General features: G+C 54.0%; 1 long non-coding RNA gene across 1 annotated transcript; it reads left to right on the top strand.

Annotated features, from left to right (window-relative positions):
- Positions 1-221: 221 nt before the first annotated feature.
- On the top strand, positions 222-3,951 carry LOC113185382 (uncharacterized). The gene is made up of 3 exons (XR_003301120.1): positions 222-619; positions 815-974; positions 2,562-3,951. It is a non-coding gene; the product is annotated as an uncharacterized LOC113185382 (long non-coding RNA).
- The last annotated feature ends 12,021 nt before the right edge of the window (positions 3,952-15,972 follow it).

Here is a 15,972-nt window from a genome sequence, read left to right as displayed (position 1 = left end):
CCTCTGCTCGCCGCCTGTCACTCAGACAGACTCATGGTCACTCTCCCCTCCCCTTCGGGCTTCTAGCTGCTACAGTCCCAGCACCGACCGGAGGGGGCCTCCGCCCCCGCTGCCCCCTCCCCCCCGCTAGCCATTCGCGCGCAAGTCCCCGCCCCTTGGTTCCTCTCTGAAACACTGGGCCCCCACCCCCAGCTCTACTCGTGCCGAGATGATCGCCTGGCTAAGGGCTGAGACCCTGGCTGCCGGAGGATAGGAGGGTGGCCGAGGGAAACAGAGGGGGGTCAGCGGGTGGTTCCCGGATGGTCCAGGAGGCGGAGACACTAGGGAGTCCCCGTAGGCGGTGCCTCGGCGGCGGGCGCTATTTACCTGCAGTCTTGGAGCAGGTAAAAAGAACTTAAGCCCAGAAAGCGAAAACCAGAGCCGGAGGACCTCTATTTCCTTCTTTTCTTTCCCGGAGCTTCGAGAGTCCTCGCCTCATCGGCCTCCAACCTATCAGCGCCCACCCACCTAGCGTCCCCTGCTCAGCCGAGAAGCCAGCGCACGCATTAACCTCTCAGTGACCACTCGGAGCAAGGCGAGGAGCCAAGCGTCTAAGATTCTGGTCTTCCAAGTATACCTGGTGGGCGTCTCCCTCTCTAGCTGCGGGGGCGTGCCCAGCGCGTGCCTGTTCACTTCTGACCCCAGCCTGGGCTTGGCTCGTGCCAGTGCCCAGACACTTGGTCCCCGAGGTGGGGGAAGGCGGGGCGTGGTCCCCGAGGTGGGAGGGGGGCGCGTCCTCAGCTGTATGCTAATGAGGTTCTGACTCCTCCTTCAGGGCCTCCCTCACCTGGGTCCAGCTTCAGCTCCATCGCCTACTGCCCACCCTGTCCCCCCACTCCAGCAACCCCAAGCCCCCGCCCGCGTCCTGTAGCTCCGCTGGGGCAGGGAGGAACTCTCCTGACTCCAGAGTTGACTCGGGCCACTGGAGAGTCAAGGTGAGGGACTGAGACCAGGCAGGCCCGAGTACTTTCCTTCTTAGGGCAGGATGTGAGGTGGAACTGGAGTCGCACCGAGTTGTTTGAGTTTGGGGCGGCTTCACTCGTCTCGCCCGCGCGACTCTCCCGGGTGGCCTCACTTCGAGAGGCAGCGGCGCAGCTGCTTTCCCGGAACCCGGCGTGATCCCTGGAGGCCGCAGACCGCGAGGGCCAGCTTCTCCCAGTCTCGAGGGTGCCCGGGAGGTCTCTCTCTCTTTGCGACGCTGAGGGCGGCGGGGGCCCTGTGGCTTCAGCTGTCAGCCCGCCCGCGCAGTGATGGCTGTCGCCGAACGATAAGATCAGTGCGGGGGGAGCGGGGACGCGTCGCGGGCCCGGGGGAGGCCGCAGCCAGGGAGGGGGGCGCGGCGCGGAGCCCAACAGCTGCCAATGCCAAGCATGGTCTGATTTTTTGACTCGGGTGGTGGTGGTGGAGGATTGGGGGGCGGGAGGATGAGATACAAGAGGTTGGGAGCGTGGGTTGGGGGAGGGGCGAGGTGAGGCGACAGGCTCCGGGGTCCCCCACGCACGGCCACCCCTCCCAGCCACCATCTGGCGCGAGCGGGTTGGCGTGGGGAACCGAGGTGGGGCGGGGGCCGGCAGATGGGCCCAGGCTGCTCCGAGAGTTAATGTAGGTTATGGGCAGGCGGAGTCCCAGGCCCGAGGGAGGGGGAGCCCAGAGTGTGCCTCCCGGCAATCCTGGCAAGTGGGCTTCCAGATCCTCTCTCTGTGAATACTCTATGGCTCTCTAGTCCTGCCTAGGATGCCAGAAGGTGCTCCTCGCTCTTCTCTGAGCTGGCATCCAGCCCCACCTAGCTCTGTCCGCTTCCATTCCTAAATCCTGGCCTGGGAGTTCATAAAAACATGATCCTTTTTTTGGATATGTCACTTCCCTGACCCTCAAGAGAGACATCCATTTCCCCAGGAGGCATCTCTATCAATACTGGCAGATCTGGAACTTTCTCTATCCTCATATACACCTGGACTAACGTCCCCAAAACGTTTTGCCCATGATCAAGGACCAAACAAAAGTTGGGATCACTGCAAGGGATTCTAGTGTTCTAGATAGTCTCTGAACCTGGGAGGAAAACAGTAAATTTTCCTCCTTACCAGAAACACCTGCTTGCATGGGGCGTTGTCCAAAAGCTCACTACCTGGCCAGGACCCCATCCTTTTCCCTGAGTACCTACTATCACTCCATTTTGCTGGGGTAGAATTTTGCCCAATTTCTGAACCCGAAAGGGTCGCGCTGCAGGCAGGGAATCCAAGTGAATGGGCCTGAATGTTTCTGGACACACACCCCAATTCTGGAACACCTCACTTCCACACTCCAGCGGAAGGATGAAATTTGCATTCTTGGGGCTCAAAAAAGGAGTAGGAAACAGGGAGGCGATAAAGAGGTCGCAGATCACTTGGATTGGGGACTCTTCATCAGAGTCTACTGATCCTATGACTGATGTAGACGCTTGACCACGCCCAGGAGAGTGGACTTCGACTTGGTTCAGACCAACCTGGGCTCCCACTAACTGCGAGTCTTTCTCGGATCCACAGTTCCTCAATCTCGACCCTGCCCAGCGTGGGAAGCCAGACCAGAGTGGAAGCCTGACTTCACACCGAGGCCCACAGCCCCCGCCCCAAGAGGTCTTCTACTTTGCTGTCCTTTCAGCTTGGCTATTGCGCTACCACTACACATCATTCCCGCAGCTGGCAGAACTAGCACCTGGAGCCAGGAAACACCAAGGTTGCCCTCCGCAGTGCACTCAGACTGACCCCGGGTCACTGGAGTACGTCCGGAGCCGGAGCCCTGTAGTCTCTGCACTTCTTCCCAGCTGTGTGGCCTACAAGCCTTGCGCAGAGTCGTGGGCGCAGCTCCGAGTTCTCTAGTAGTTTTACTCCCCACCCCACCCCTCCATTCCTCCCAGGGAACATCGCTCTCGACCCGGCACACTGCAAAAGGGTAGAAACACAGTGGGGTCCCTGCCACAGAGCCCGATGGGCAGGTTGGGGGCGGGGAAGCAGGCCTGGCTGGGGCGGAGCGCTTAAGCCTTGAGGGGCGCTGCTGTGGTGGATGCGGAGAAGGGGCCACGTGCAGGGAGCGGCGGCCCGAGAGCTGCACAGAAGGCGGGGAGATTTGCAAACTGTTGCTGCCACATGGCTGCTCCATTCGATCCATTCACATTGAAATGAGGCCGGCGCGTGCCTCATCTGCCGCAGGGCGCTGCCACGCGTCAGCCCGACCCGCCGCGTGCCAACTGGGGCAGTGGGGCTGGCAAAGTCTGCCAGCCGTGGGGGCTCAGCCCAGGCCCTACAGCCAGGAGGGGGTAGGGGAAGGGCGTCGAGCTACCCTAGCCACTCAGGCGCCACTGTTTCTCGGACCTTGGCCCTGCAATTGCGATTGAGCCGGCAGAAAGGACCAGGACGGACGGTTTCAAAAGGGGGCCAGGATCGATGCCGCCGCTCCCCGCAGATGCGCCCCGGCAGCGCTACTCTCCATCTGCTGCTGCTCGCACCTGCCGGTCAATAAATCGATTTTACAATTTAATGCAGCAGCTTCCCGCCCGCCTGGGACAGATGCCGCCGCAGAACCACCTCCGCCTTCGCCCCTCCCCTCGAGGGGCGCCAGCGGTTAAGGACTGGATTCCCGCTCAGCTGGCGGCGCCCTGCGGGGCCTAGGGCACCTCTCCTGGGAGCCCCTACAAGGAACTGCCCGCTCCGGGTTTTTCCCGCGGACAGAGTGGGTTCCCCATAGGTCAGGCCTGAAGCTGGCCAAGGAGACCAAATGATGACTTAGCCATGGCCTCGCTTGGGAAGGGGGGGCGGTTCAAGGAAGGAACAGGATACAGTGACTGAAGATAAAATGTGAGGGCCCCTGTGAGAAGGAAGGGGAGGGGCTTGGGCACTGAGGGACACTGAGTTCTGAAGAATTTCAAGGGGGCTGAGCTGGGTGGAGCACTGAGGTGGGATGGGGGTTCTGCCCACCCTTTCTTGTCAGTCTGGTAAATAAACATGATAGGGACTTGGCTCCCAGCACTTCCTAGCCATGTGTTCTTGGTCTTGTAATTTTACCTCAACCCAAACCTTAGTTTTCTCATCTATGCAATGGAGATAATACTAGTGATCTGGGAGAGTGACCAAGGGACTATATCAGATTACCCATTTGCAAGGCCTAATAAATAATAATTTATTTCCTTTCCCTCAGGTGACATGCAGCCAGCGGAAGGGCAGACTTGGATTAGAGGGGTAATCTCTGACAGCAAATGAATTCCAGGGAGAAGGGGAAGAAAGAGGAGAGCCCAAGACAAACATTCATAGGGGATGAGACACAAGGAGCAAAGGGTAGGGGTAGAAAGAGAGAGGAAAGTGTGAAAAGGTCAACCATTTGAGGACCTTTCATGGGAAGAGGGTGTGACAAAGTTCTTGACTGGAGGGAGGAGACTGGAGTTTTGAGAATGGGTTTGGAGAAGATGTGAAATGTAAAAAACGATTGCCTGTGCCCTTAGCCTTCTAGAGATGACCCTCCCCCAAGGTCAAGAGTAAGTCTCAAGTTGGTACCTCTCCTCCTGGAGGGTGGTATTTGAGAGCAATGGCCATGGAGAGACGAAGAGGCTGCTTCTGAATTGTCCTGATCTTTGAGGCTACTGTCAACCTTCCCTGTGTCACCAAGAGAGAACACTAACTGGGCTAGACTGTCCACTGGCTGATGGCTAAAGACCCATGACCCAGATGTGCCAAATAAAGGATGTCCAAGTAGGTGGGACCACTGAACATGAGTCAGAGTGGTATTCTGGCTTCTCATGAGACCAGGAGTGCCTCCCATTGCCTCTCTTCCAGACACCCAGGAGCCTGGGGGCCTAGGCTAGTTCCATGTCTCCTGGGCTTTCTCTAAAGACTCAGTATGGGTGGTATCTGGAACTCAGGTAACTGGTGCAGACCAGCCGTCTCCTCCATAAGAATAACTTTGGTCTGTAGAGATAGTAGGAGCAAGAGAGAAGCTGAGGGTCCTGAAACCTTCTTTTTACTGTGACTCATGGTGGGTAGGAAGCTCTCCCCAGGTCTCCTGGGCACTGGCCTGGAGGAGAGAAGGGGAGAGAGGCGGGGCAGCGTAAAGACTTGGCAGCTACAGAGGCTGAGATAGGCCTGGCTGCAAGGGCTTGCTTGATGGTGACCCAGCAGCTGCCCCAGCTTCATCTGCCAAACCCAGGGGATGCCTGGAAAGCTGGGGCCAGGAGCCACGGGCGGGTATTTCCAGCCATGGAGGAGGCTGGGGTTTATGGCAGCCTTCACAGCAACTTTCCCAGAGCCCCTGGCTTCCCCTTCCCTACTCCTTCCGGTCCCCACCCTAGCCAGTGAGCAGGGAGGCTGGGGGTTGGCAGGGAGTGTACGGGGAGAAGGTTCAGTCCTCTGTGTAGAGACCCCCCCAGGCTAGAGTCCTTGCCTCAGCCTGTCCTTGCCTCCTGACTGGATTCCTAAAGGCTCGGAAGACTCAGAGGGGTCTTACAGGGTGGGAGAAGAGAGGGCACAGGGGAAAGGTGCTCCTGGGAGTCACTGGGCCAAGAGAACCTGTGCTGAAGGACACAGCAAAGCGGGGGAGCAGGATCTGAGTTTGAATCAGCCACCTCTTGGAATAACTTCCCTATCCTGAGGTTTTTCCTCCCTAGAGAGGCTTTCTTACCTGCCCTTGTCAGGCCAACCTTCATGGTCTTTTCCCCTACCCCCTCCCCAACCCTGCAACCTCTTTGTGACTTTTACTGGGTAGGACGCCTTCCTACCTTCTGCTCAACCTGGCTCCTCTCTTCTGCCTCTGGTCCTCTGTGAGTGAAGACCCATCCTCATCTCCACCCCTTGGAGTCCCTCATCCTTGTGTGCCCTCCCCCTTCCCTTGCTGAGGGACAACTCATCTCCTAGAAGCAACTCTGACCTCTCCTCATTTGCCCACGCAACCTCTGATCTCTGATCCCTGATCCCAGCTGCCACCCAGGCCTTGAAGGAAGCCAGGAAGACATGGGGGATGGGACGACACCTCTGGCTCTCTCCAGCAGCTGGAACCTGGGAATGGGGCTTACTCAGACTAGCCTTAGTCCCCAGCAGTCTCCCTGGAAGGAAGGGTTAGGCCTGAACCAGGAAGTACTGTTTCAAATACTCTCATACACAGAGAAAGAAACCGGGGAAAGGAACTGGGGACAGGTGCCAACTCTGTGAACAGCTGCTTGAGCACACAGGTCACTGATCCTTGGAGAAGGCTAAGGAGGAATCTGACTGCCATGGTCAAGTAGGTGATGGGTCTTAAGCTGAAACTAATGACTGGCCGTCTCTATCTCCTACTATGGTCAGAATGAGAGGAAACTGGCTTAAATGGTGGCAGGAAGGATTTAGGTTAGACATATGGGAGAACTTCCTGTGACAGAGTGTCTACACTGTGTGTCCCAGTTGTTAATCCAAGTTGAACTCTCCCCTGGAGTTGATGAGAATTGCATGATGATGCTTGCTAATGAATAACTTGTCTTCCTTGTGATTAGCAGAGAACCTCCAACCCAGAGAATTCTGGTGTCTAGACTGTCCACAGGAAGAAATCCACAGAGGTCTGAAGGCACCAAGAGCTGGGTTCCCTCTTTGTCCCAAAGAATTTAGGCCACTATGAGCCCGTGTAACATTGCCTCTCTTGCATCCAGACCTCTGAATGCCACTCTCAGAAAACCAAGCCTGATGGAGTTGTCCAGACCCCTGAACTTTGCAGCAAAGGGACAGACTTTGAAGTCTCAGAATTTGAGGTCTGAGAGCTCATAGGCAATTCCAGAGTAATAGCAAATAGGATCTACAGCATCAGGATTTCATTAACAGCTTGAGTAAACTCTGTACATTTAGAAGTAGACAAGCTTCAGCGGGGTGTGGTGGTGCACACCTGTAATACCAGCTGCTGGGGAGGCTAAGGCAGGAGGATCAAAGGTTGGAGGCCAGCCTGGGCTTCTTATGGGAGCCAATCTCAAAGTAAAAAAATAAAAAGGGCTAAAGGGCTGGGGGATGTGGCTCAGTGATTAAATGCCTCTGGGTTAAATCCTTGATACCAAAACAAAACCAAACAAAAACCATGCTACCAAGGGCTAGGGTTGAAACTCAGTGGTAGAGTGTGTACTCAGTAGGTACAAGGTCCTAGCTTTGATCCCCAGAACCACAAAACAAAACCCACCCTCCCACACACAAAAACTTCTACAATAGAAAAGAAGGCAAGTAAAGTGCATGTTCCGTTCCATCTGGGGCATGGAGCTGTAGATCCCATGGTCAGTCTTCCTGGGGCCTGTGTGTGTATGCACACACATTCATGTGCAACACACATGTACTCACAGTTTGGATCCAATAGCCATTCAGTTTCAGATGAGGTCTACCATGTGCCTTGCACTGTGTTCTGTTTAGCGAGGCCACTGAGGGACATATGATTTAGTTTGTATTGTCCATGGGATATGGAGATTAAGACTGAAGCATATGAGCCAGGCACAGTGGGGCAGGCCGGTAATCCTAGCTGATCAGGGGCACTGAGGCAGAAGGATCATGAGTTCAAAGCCAGCCTCAGCAACAGCAAGGTGCTAAGCAACTCAGTGAGACCCTGTTTCTAAGTAAAATACAAAATAGTGCTGGGAGTGTGGCTCAGTGTTTGACTTCAATCCCCAGTAATCCCCCACAAAACAAACAAACAAACAACAACAAAAAAAAAGATTGAGGCACATGAAAAGGAGTGTGACAGTATGCAGAATCAGTATTCAGAGAGGAACTGGGGCCCCAAGGGTCACAGAAGGCTTCATGGGGGAGAAGGGAAAGAGAGCAGAACCTAGATAAAGAAGAGGGCATTCCTGGCAGGGAGCATGGAGAGATCATGGTGCAAATGAAATAGGTACGTCTGGGGCAGAGTCTTCACATGCAGAGGGTTAGATGTAGTTAGGTAACTAGGGTATGGAAGTCTACCATGAATTCAGCAGATGAATTTGGACTTGACTGAGGCATTAGGGAGCCTGTGGGCTCTTGAGCAGGAGAGGGTACACAGCAACCATCTGGCAGTGGCACACAGAGTAATCTGGGACAGGGAGGCACAGAGAGAAGACCAGAGGCAGTGAAGAATCTTTCTGCACTTGTGGCTGGTGTCCAAATATGCACTGATGCCCAGGTCTTGGCCCTGAGCTGGCAGCTTCCACGAGTGGATGGCTGGGTACCTGAGAATGCCAGAGTCTTGATGACCTGCTGGGACAGGCCCCATACTTTCCTTGTGTTGGCAGCTGCTCCCTCCTTTAACCTCCTACTTTCCAGTAGACCCTTGCAAACAGGAGAGTAACATCAGACTTTCCCAGCTCCTGTACTGTGAGTGGGGGGAGCTTAGATCATGTCACTCTGCTGGCCAGCTCTACTCCCCAGCTCCCCCTGTATCCCTCAGAGGCCTGAGGCCCTGTCTGGCAGCCCAGGCAGAGCAGAAAGTATTGGATCAGGCCAGGAACTCACAAAGGGAGTTCAGGGGTATCTTGGGGGAAGGACCTGGAGCCCAATGTCTAGAAACTTCTAAATATAAGCTCAAGGTGAGCAAACTCTCTAGGGCATGTAGATCAATTCTATATAACTAACTATATAATTCTATATAAACTCCTCCAGGCATAGAATTCTCATCTCCTCCCTAAACTGCCCCATAATCTTTAGATGGTTCTGATCATAGAAAATGCATGCTCCTGTTTTGAGTCTTGTTGTGGTCAGTGTGTGCTAATGGTGAGGCTTCTGGAATAGCACAGTCAGAGGAAGGGTCCATAGTCAGAGGAAGGGTCTGGGATGGTTCTGCTTGGTCCCTGGTCCTGCCTGCTGCACCTGCTTGGCACCCAGGGCCAGGGCAGTTTAAGCGTGAGAAATGCTGATCCATTTCCAGCTTGGTCAGGGGTGGGGCAGCCAGGGTGAGGCTGCCCAGGTCAGCCCTTCTCAGCCTCATGGGGAAGGCCAGGCTCAGGTCAGCCTGTCTCATGGACCAACCCTCCCCAGGCTGAGATCATCGCCCTCCATGGCAGCCCCCACCCCCAGCTGAGCTCACTGCCCTGGCCTGCTGGGGGACATTGTTGTCCCTCGGGCCCCTCCCCAGGCTCAATGAGCTGTTTGTTGGCATGTCCGGAGAGGGTAAGGGAGGGCGGGCACAGGGCGCCCGCACACAATGGGGATTCCGTCCATTCTGAGGTGGCTGCGGGAACCAGGCTGACTTTGTCCTGTGGACCCTCATTCCCACCATTTAGTGGAGCCGGAACTTTAGGCGGAAGGCCCCGTATAAGAACAACAATGTCGTCACCCTGTCTGTGGGGGAGGGCGCTACAAGCCAGACCTCCTAGGGATCCAAGAGAACCACAGCCTGGGTGTTTATAGCCCAAGACTCATTTGGGATAGATAGGTCCTGGGGCAGAGGCTGTGCCTCAAATCAGAGGCAGGCAGATGGTGCCCCCTCACCTGCCCTGCCAGCCCATCTGCACCCTGCAGCAAGGGTGGAAGTGGGCTCCCTGGCATCCCCAGCTGTGCTCAGCTCCTGCATAAGCTATGAAGGTACAGAAAGGGCACATGCATCCTTGTTGGGTGGTGTGCAATAGAAGGGCTGAGTTGGGTGCAGTCTGACCCGTAGGACTTTGCCAGGATCAGGCCTGTTTCTGGGCCTCTATCCATGCCAGCTTGCGCCTTCGGAAATGGCGCTGGCTACTCAGACAACAAGTGTTTATTTTCCAGCGGGGGGGACAGGACGTCACAGCGTTTCCCTCCTGCCTGGTGCTGCAGTGGTTCTCACAGTCTGGGCAATGGTGACATCACCAGCCTTTCCTCCTCAGCCCTGGCCTCCTTGCCTCCTCCTCCCCACCCTGCACTCTGGCCAGGCCACAGGGTTCTGAAGTTCCTGCTTCCGGAGTGGGCACTTCTGAGTGGGCACTCATGGAGGGTGTGGGAGCCGTGACCTGGACCAGCCCCTCTTCACTCACTGCTCCAGGCCTGCAGACCAAGCCCAGGGATAGCCCCTCTGTGCTCACTCCCGCCAGAGCAGTTCGTGTCCCACTCAGGGCATGCTCCCAGAGTGATGCTGGCCCTTTAAGGGTCTTGGGAAGCCAGAACAACAGGAAATCCAAACGGCCTCATTAGGCAGCTCGGAGCTCAGCACAGTAATTAGTGCCCTGAAAACAAAACAAGGAAAAGCAGGTGGTGGTGCCCCCCCCCCCCAGTCTCTGCTGCCCTGGCGGCCTGTTGTACCTACTGCTAGGCAGCTGGGGTTGGAGCCCTCCCTCAAGGCCCCCTTCTCCAGGCTCCCGAGGCCTGTTCCCCACTGTCCAGGCCAAGGGTCAGAGCCCAAGCTTACGGGGAGCCAGCGATGGCTTCTCCACCAGTCATGTCTCCCTGGGGACACAGAAGCCCCAGAGACGTCCACTGGGGCTTCCCCTCTCCCACAGCCAGGTGGCCATTTGTCCAAAGCATCTTCCACCTGTTTGGAAAACACTGTGATGGGGGCTGGGGCTGGTTTGGGCTCCTCCAGAGGGACAGGGGAGACCCCAGGCCATGTAAGACCTCTTAGGGGGAAGAAAAAGCTGCTCTGGGGTCCTGCCTCTCAGATTGTCTAGTTATCCTTCATGTGGGCAGAGGGTGTGGTGACTATAGACCCTCTGGACAAACCCTGGGCACTCGCAAGCCCCCTTGGAAGCCAAAAACCTGGCTGAGTGCCAAAAGGGATCTTAATGAATTCTTCTTGGCCAGGCTATAGGCCCTGGCTCATTCTGTTCTCCTTGCCCTCCAACATTTGTTACAATTGGAACCTTATCCTGCCTCTGACTCCTGAGATGTCGCTCTTTATCTTAATACCAGGGAAGGAACATTCTGTGCTCCATTTCAGCAAATATTCATTCAACAAACATTTATGGAGTATTGCAATACTGGTGTGGAGTTCCTGGGAAGGTTTTGGGGAATTCAAATGACACTACCTTGTGTCCTTTCCTTTTCTCTGAGAAGGCCTTTGAAAGCAGGAACTGTGACTTTCTCCATGTGCATTATCTCTTACAGACTTAGCAGGTGATCACAGCACCTACCAGTGACTGGTGCATGTTATGAACAATCAAAAATGAACCAGGGGGCTGTGGTTGTGGCTCAGCAGTAAAGGGCTTGCCTTTTATGTGTGAGGCAATGGGTTTGATCCTCAGCCCACATAAAAATAAATAAAATAAAGCTCTTGTGTCCATCTATAACTAAAAATATTTTAAAAAGAAGAAGAAGAAGAAGAAGCAGAGTTGGACACAGTAGTGCTCTCCTGGGGAGGCTGGGACAGGAGGATCTTAAGTTCCAGGTCAGTTTGGGCAACTTAATGAGACCCTGTCTCAAAATAAAAAATAAAAATGGCTGGGGATATGGCTCAGTGGTAGAGCTCCTCTGGGCTCAATCTCCAGCAGTACTTAAAAAAAAAAAAGAAAGAAAAGAAAAAGAAAAAAAAAAAAAGAAAGAAAAGAAAAAGAAAAAAAAAGAAAGAAGAGAAAAAGAAAAGAACCAGAAATCATCTCTGACTTTTGAGTTCACAATGGAAGCTCAGGATTTGGCATGCATAGCAGCAGCACCCTGTCAGAATCCTGGATGTTTGGGGAAGTCAGAGCTTCTGTGCTCAAAGCCCAGAGCTCCCAAGGGCACTATGTCATACATAGAAACATAGTGAGCTGAGGGTATTATAGGGAAGGCACCCCAGGTCTTTTTGAAAACAAAGCAATGTGACCCTGGATGTAGGGGAAGTGCGCTGGGCTGGGCTGGGCTGGGCTAGGCTGGGCTGCAGGTGGAGGCTGAGCAGCAGAGGAGGACAAGTTGAGGAGGACAGTGGCCAGCCCATGGGGCTAAAACTAAACTGTGTGGGTAGGTCTCTGGTCTCTGGCTGAGAACAAAGGCCCCAGGCCTCGTTGCCTGGGGGGAGGAGAGGGAGCTGACAGAGAGGGTGGGGGTAACACAGAACCTGCTGTTGGGTTGGGCAGCTGGCCTCCAGCTGGGATTGGGAAATTCTGCATGCACCTCAGGAGGACACTGGCTTAGGTGGTCACTTTGGAGGGGCTCCCATCTGAAACTGAGGGGCCAATTCTGATGGTACCATGGGGGGCCAGAAAGTGACTGAAGTGTTTCAGGGTCTCGGAGCAGGTTTTCTCAGCTCTTTCCAATCACAAGAATCGCTTAAGGAGCTCCCTGGAGATTCCCGATGTAATTGGTTTGTGTGATGAGGCACTGGTATTTTCTAAAAAATCTCCCCAGGTGACCCAGTGAGCAACCAGGGTTGAGAGGTAGCACTAGTTGGAAGCCCAGGGCCATCACTGGGGCTTCCCTTCCTCCTTCCCTGCCCTCCCTCAGGGTGTTCTTTGTGCTCAGAAGGCACATCCACTCATCCACTGGATGGAGCAGCTGAGTGTCCCAGAGGGAAAGGGCCATAGAGTCTCTTGGACCAGGGATGAGGTCTTTGGAGAAGTCCTCCCTCCTTGACCCACTCCCCCCACCCGAGTGGAAAGTTACCCCGGGAAGCAGCCATGGGCAGACAAAGTAAGAAGCCTGGGGGAGGGGTGCCTATTGGGGGCCCTTGGCCTCAGCCAAGCAGTCCCTGAGAAGGACCTTCCTACCTTACCCCAAACCCCAGGACCTAGGGACTGTGAGGGAAGAGAGGTGGGCTCAGAGCACCTGAGCAAAGGGGTCTGGCTTGTGTGGGGACGTGATCCTGTCCTGAATCATTTCCCGGATGTAGCTCAACAGCCCAGACTTCAAGGTTTTGGGGGGGAAATCTTTTTTCCAAGTTCCTCGATCTGTCATCCCCCTCCCCCTCTGGCCGGATAGGACTGGACCAGTGTCCTTTCTCGGCTCCCCGTCAGCCTCCCAGCTAGAGCTTCTCCACTAAGCTCTCCCTGGACATTGTTTCCCGCCTCAGGAAGTCTCTGATGCCCTACGCTGGATTTTGTTTTCCTTGTTATCGGGACAACTAATATTTTTTCCTGTGCGGGGGAAAAAAAAGAGAGAGAGAGAGACAGAGATTTTCCCAAGCAGATTACAGCTGTCAGTGAGGGGGGAGGGGAGTTAGAGATTGAGCCCGCCTTCATCCTCCCCCTTTGCCACCCTCTTAGGGCTGAGCTTTTGAATGAAGGAGGAAGCCCTGGCCCCAGAGCCAGCTGGGTGAACTGGAGCCTGGGGGCAGCTCTGGCCTGGAGGAAAAGCCAGGTCCCTCTCCTCAACTCCCTCCCTAGAGAGTTACCAACTATCTCAGCCACAAGTCAAAGGACAGGGAGAGGATACTGGACTAGCCTTCTCTCTAGTGGGGCAAGAAGGGCAGGCTACCCCCACCTCCACCTGTCCCCCACAGCTATGGGATTTGCCCTTGGGGACTGTTTCTTCCAGTTTAGAATTCAGAACCATCGCACAGTCCTATAGGACTAGGTCAGCAGAACATGAGGAGAGACTTCTTAGGAAAGGTGAGAGCACACAGGAGACCCAACTCTGCCAAACTATGGGCAATTTCCTGCATTACCCTGTACCTTGGCTCCCTACCTCCAACATGGCCAGGTTGACATTGGTGGGGGGGAATCTTTTTTCCAAGTTCCTTGATCTGTCATCCCTCTCCCCCGCATGGCCAGATAGGACTGGACCTACCTCTGTTGTGAGGACAGAGATGAGATAATAAAGTATCTGATTCAATTTCAGGAGTTCTGATTTGCTCAGAAGAGTTAATGGCAGGTACAGGTATCTCAGTACCTATGTGGCCTGAAGTCCAAAAAGCAGAGGCTATCCAATGAACATGTTTTACTTGAACAGCATACTTTGAATATACACATGAACCCATAAGCGCACATGCAGGCTGCATTCCTCCTTGATAAACTCCCACTTTCTGCATTGGGAACTGTGATGCTAGGAAGAGTTGGCCTGGACCTTTAGGGTTGGGGCCTGCAGCATTACCACTATTGCAGCAATAGAGCCCTGCTTGAGATGACTAAGCTTCTTTTCAAGTTAACAATAACTAGCCTCATATGGTGGTGCACACCTGTAATTCCAGCGACTTGGGAGGCTGAGGCAGGAGGAGCAACAGTTCAAAGTTAGGCTCAGCAATTTAGAGAAGACCCTATCTCAAAATAAAACATAAAAAGGGCTGGGATGTGGCTAAGAGGTAAAGCAACCCTCGGTTAAATCCCCAGTACACACACACCCACACCTACACACACACAAAATCCAGCAACAAACAGAAGGGCTTCAGCTATGATTTACTCAGTTATTTGTGGTTCACAATGTATGAAGAAAATTAGTGGCCCCCTCATGCCTTGTGTTCTTCAAGTGACAGTCTGCCTCAAGAGAGTTTCCTCTACTCTCATTTATCAGAGGCTGGCTGCCACCATGGCTTTCTTGTAGAGGCTAGCAAGACATCTGTTGGGGGGTGGGGGATAGAATTTCTGTTTAGAATTTTTTTTTTTTAGCTAAAAACAAAATTGAACTTAAAAAATAAAAGCCAGGTTGGTGCCTGTCATCCCAGCAGCTCAGGAGGCTAAAACAGGGGGGATAGAGAGTTCAAAGCCAGCTCCAGCAATGGTGAGGCACTAAGCAACTCAGTGAAAACCCCTCTAAATAAAATTCAAAATAGGACTGGTGATGTGGCTCAGTGGTTGAGTGACCCTGAGTTCAATCCCCAATATTCCCCTAAAAAAAAAAAAAGTGGGGCGTGGTGGTACACATCTGTAATCCCAGCAACTTGGGAGGCTAAGGCAGGAGGACTGAAAGTTCAAAGCCAGTCTCAGCAGATTAGTGAGACACTTAGCAACTCAAATTAAAAAAAAAAAATATATATATATATATATATATGTGTGTGTGTGTGTGTGTGTGTGTGTGTGTGTGTTTGGGCTGTAGAGTACAATCTATGCACAGTTTTTATTTTGAGGTATAGTTTGGGGGGGCGGGGGATGGAACCCAACCCAGGACCTCTCTCGCTGAGCTATACACCCAGCCTGCATAAATATTTAAATTCAAAAAGTCTGGAGGGGCAAGGGATGTAGCTCAATGGCACCGTGCTTGTCTAGTATGCATGAGGCTCTGAGTTCCATCCCCAGACCCACAAAATAAATAAATAAATAAAAACTTTATTTCACTAGGCACAGTGGTGTGAATCTACAGTTCCAGCACTTGGGAAGCTGAGGCAGGAGGATCTCTCAAGCCCAAGTATGGCCAAGCCTGGCAACAAAGCAATACCCTGTCTCAAAAATTAGAGAGAGGGGCAATAAAGTCATCTTGGAAGGTAGTGAGGTAGTGAGGGCTTTCTATCCTTTCAGAAGTCCCTTACAGCCTGGGTGTTAGGGGGAAGGGGGCTGGTGAGCTCTAGGTACAGAACCACACGGGTCCTCATGGCCTGCCTGCTCCATGCCTGCATTGGGCCTGCTCAAGTCCCAGGTTGTACCATGCTCCTTGCAGGAGAGGGAGTGGTCTTGTGTGAATGGCACACTCTCCTTACCCCTAGGTTGGCTGGAGTACAGCTGGGAGGCTGTGGTCCCCATAGCTGCCCTGCATTCCGTGTCATCCCCATGAGAAAAGTCCCTGGCGGGAGGCGGCCTTCTGCCGGGAGGCTGTTTCCTCAAGCGGCCAAGGTAAGAAGTGGGGGATTTCCAGCCCAGCCCGCGGGGCTGAGTTCAGTACTGGGGGCTCCTCTCCTTTCTCATGTAGCCCAGCCTGGGATGGAGACAGAAACTCCGTCAGGCTTGGTGTGTGAGAGCGGGTGTGGGGGGCAGCAGAATCCACATGCCTCTGGCTGTTACTCCCTACTCTGGAAGGAACCCCAGGCCTCAACATGGAACCCACAGGGACCCAACCCTGGAAGACCCCAAGGGGGTCTGGAAATCCAAAGCCATACTTACTCATGGGCCTGTGGGGAATGAGTCAAATCAATGAATGCCCCTGCCTAACCCCAGGTTCTGCCCCCAGGGCTTCTGGGTAGACCTGGTGG

This window comes from Urocitellus parryii, chromosome 6 (assembly GCF_045843805.1).
Source record: "Urocitellus parryii isolate mUroPar1 chromosome 6, mUroPar1.hap1, whole genome shotgun sequence".
Taxonomy (NCBI): domain Eukaryota; kingdom Metazoa; phylum Chordata; class Mammalia; order Rodentia; family Sciuridae; genus Urocitellus; species Urocitellus parryii.
The sequence above is the reverse complement of the archived record's forward strand: the minus strand, read 5'-3'. Positions and strand labels throughout refer to the sequence as shown.